We start from the raw sequence: 3,593 nt of genomic DNA, 5'->3' as shown, positions 1-3,593 counted from the left end.
ATGTATTGTTTATTACGGGTTCAATAATGTTCACCTCCAAGAGAAAGTTAGAAGAGTTCTTTTGTTCCTTAAACATGGACTTCTTCCTACTAAAGACAACAGCTGCTATGAGCAAACATTGTTTGTCTTTTTCTTTTCTTTATAATGTTCGGGCTTGTGTATTAGCATAAAAGTGATATTAGGGCTTATGCATTAGCACAAAAGTGGTTATTAGTAATGCCATTTATTAGCAATAAAGTCTTGTGTTTTTAACCTAGTGTCTTGTATTTGTGTCATTTTATGAAATGTTGGGCAGCTAATTTTCATTTGGGAGACAGAGACCATGTTTTAAAAAAAATTATTTTAAAATTTGTGTGTGTGTGTTTACTGACATGTATGTAAGTCTACTATATGGATGGCCAGTGCCTATCTATTGAGAAGAATGCATTAAAACCCCTGGAACTGGAGATAACAGAAGGTTGTGACTTCCATTTGGGTACTGAAAATTCAATTCCGGTCCCATCCCTTAACTGTTTACACATCTTTTCACTTTCTCCAATAATATCTGCTGAGCCAGGCTTCCTACTGTTTGAACCAGTTATGTCCTCAATCATTAACTTCCATATTACAGGTTATGATATTATCTTTGGCTAATGACATTGTACCCGAGCCTGGGGATGTACCTCAATGCCAAAGGTGCTTGTATAACATACATGAAGTCCTGGGTTCAGTCCCTAAAGATACATAAAACTGAGAAGGGGAGAGTACACTTGTAACCGAAGTGTCCTAGAGACAGAGGGAGGGAAATCAGAGAAGACCATCCTGACTACATAGCCTGGGCCACATGAAACCATGTTACATTAAAAAAAATGAACACAGTCTGTTCAATAGAGTCAATATAGACAATTTAGATATACTTCATATTATCTTGGAGACAGCAACATGATACAGGGAAGTTGGAAGACCTGAAAATGTTGGAGACTTCCTAATAACATCCCTCTCTGTAGATGTTTGTATGTCAGCCTAACTACACAAGTACTTTGGATTGTAAATAATATATATTACCATTTATTATATAATTTGCAAACATTAAATTATATAAATAGTCTCTCAAAGAAAGTTAGAAGAATTGCCGGGCATGGTGGCACACGCCTTTAATCCCAGCACTTGGGAGGCAGAGAGAGGTAAATTTCTGAGTTCGAGGCCAGCCTGGTCTACAGAGTGAGTTCCAGGACAGCCAGGGCTACACAGAGAAACCCTGTCTGGAAAAATTAAAAAAAAAAAAAGAAAGTTGGAGGAGTTTAGTTAATAGTTGTGTCCCAAACTTTTAATTCTATTATTGGGGGTTACAAATACCAGACACCTTGAGTACTATTAAAAATAACTTTTCCACTTAACATTTTTCTGAGGAAATAACTGCAGAGAGATAAAGTCTTAGGTATAAATACAGAATTAACTCTTTAGGTGTCACGAAGTAGAAAATGTAATCTAAAACTTAAATTGCACAAAATAAGTTGTTTCCATTCTTTTTCTGTTGGTATTGTTAGAATGTGCCTCAGAAACATTCTCAGTGAATATTTTGTAATTATTAGGGATCAAAATATTATAAAAATCCATTTACCATTTTCTACATTAATATTTTTATTTTGTGATTATAATATAGTTACACTTCTTTTTTCCCTTTTCTTTCTTCAAACTTTCAACATAACCCTCACTCTTTTCCTTCAAATTCATGGCTTCTTTTATTCATTCATTTTTATTACATTTATATATATATATGGATTTACACAGATAAATTCATATATACATCTTATATACATACACCCACACACATATATATGTACATATACACTTATATTTTCATGTGCGTATATGTGTATATAAAATGTGACTTGTATGTGTGTTTTCAGGGATGATTTTATATGTAAAGCAGATCTCTATGATATGGTGAGAGGGATTGGTAAATTGTGACAATACAGGCTGGGAAGGTGGTGATGTAGGATTGTAGGCCATAACAAGAGGCTTATGGGTCCACATAGATTAGCCACCTGGAAGACTGGGAGGCAAAAGAAGTGAATCATGAAGCTGGTTGAATACAACACAAATATTGTATTGAAAGTCTTGAAGGATTACAAACTTGTTGAACAACATATGAATTTGACTTCTATAGCTCTGATGATTATGTGAATAGAATCATAACTTCTATTATAGATTGCCTTGCTCAGGTTATAGACAGATAAATACATAGGTAATAAAATTGTTTCTTACAATATATTGCCAGTGAATTTGAAAAAAAATATATAGAAATGAAAAAAACAGAATGGTTAATTAAGCCAAATGCAATCAGTGGTAGCTACAGTCATTTTTTGAGGGTTTGATTTGATAAGAAGATTGCATGATCATGAAAATGTTCCTTCTAATACACTAAATAGAATATATAATGAAAGAGTGACTGGTGTAAAAATTTTGCCCGCATCTTAGGCATTACTATCATAGTCCTGAGTAGACGTACTCACCCACAGCTAGTTCCTCCTGAAGACAAGAGATCTGTCAGTTGGCAAGATTTTAACAGAAACATAGCCTCAATGACAGTACTACACTATTTTTTTTCTGATTTGGGAAATTATAGTGTAGTTATCCAAACTATACATTTGGAAAACATAACTACTCAGCTATTTTGTTTGTTAGTACTCAGTGCTGGGAACTATACCCAGAACTTCAGGCATGCTGGGCCAAACACTGAGCCAAGTCAATGCTATAGTGCGTGCAATACTAAACCTGTCACTATTGTTCTTGGAAAGACCATGAAAAGATAGAATATGATGGACACATATTTTTTAATAGAGTATCAGATTAGGAAAGAGCATGAAGGTGCAATACATTAACAGTTGGAGGACCTACCCATATAAGCTGTAATTTCAAAGAACATAATATTAAATATAGGTGATTTTTGTTGATGAAGATGCATGATATTGAAACTATATACCTACCCATTTCCTTTTAAATTTAAGTTCAATATTTGGAATAGCCTTCTTTGCTTGAACTTGGGGAGACATTTTACCCTGTCCTATCCCTTTCTGGGTGCATAGGGTAACAGGCAAGTAGAATTCAGACCACAGCTCTGCCTATAAATGCTCAGTCTCCGGTGGAACCCCATGTCACCAGCTAAGGATTTTGCTTCTTTATCTAATATAATTAATTCACAAAAATACTCTTTTCTTTATGTTTCCAGTGGTCTCATATTGAGACGAGGAAATTTGAAGTGGATTATAATCCCCAACAGAATAGCCAATGTGTTCACTGAAATCTTTTCATGGAGAATATTTCCCAACTCTTGAGAACTTAAGTCTGGGAGTTATTTTATATCACCAGTAGTATGAATAGAGTTTTTTTTTAAATAATCCTCACTAATGTGGTCTCCACAGTGTTTTTCTTGTGAAGTGTTCCATCAGGACATAAATACTGACTTTATCATTCTTCTTCCTTCTAGCTCAGTTTCTTGAATTTCAAAGGTCAGCAGCATTCTGAGTAAAACCTGTATGAATCAGCTGCAGACCCTTGGAGAAAACATAATTTTTAAAGTACTTGAATCTGAGTGATAGGAAAGGTAGTAT

The sequence above is a fragment of the Mus caroli genome, unplaced genomic scaffold, assembly GCF_978045245.1.
Source record: "Mus caroli unplaced genomic scaffold, Mus_caroli_1 scaffold_13, whole genome shotgun sequence".
Taxonomy (NCBI): Eukaryota; Metazoa; Chordata; class Mammalia; order Rodentia; family Muridae; genus Mus; species Mus caroli.
This window is presented reverse-complemented; position numbering follows the sequence as displayed.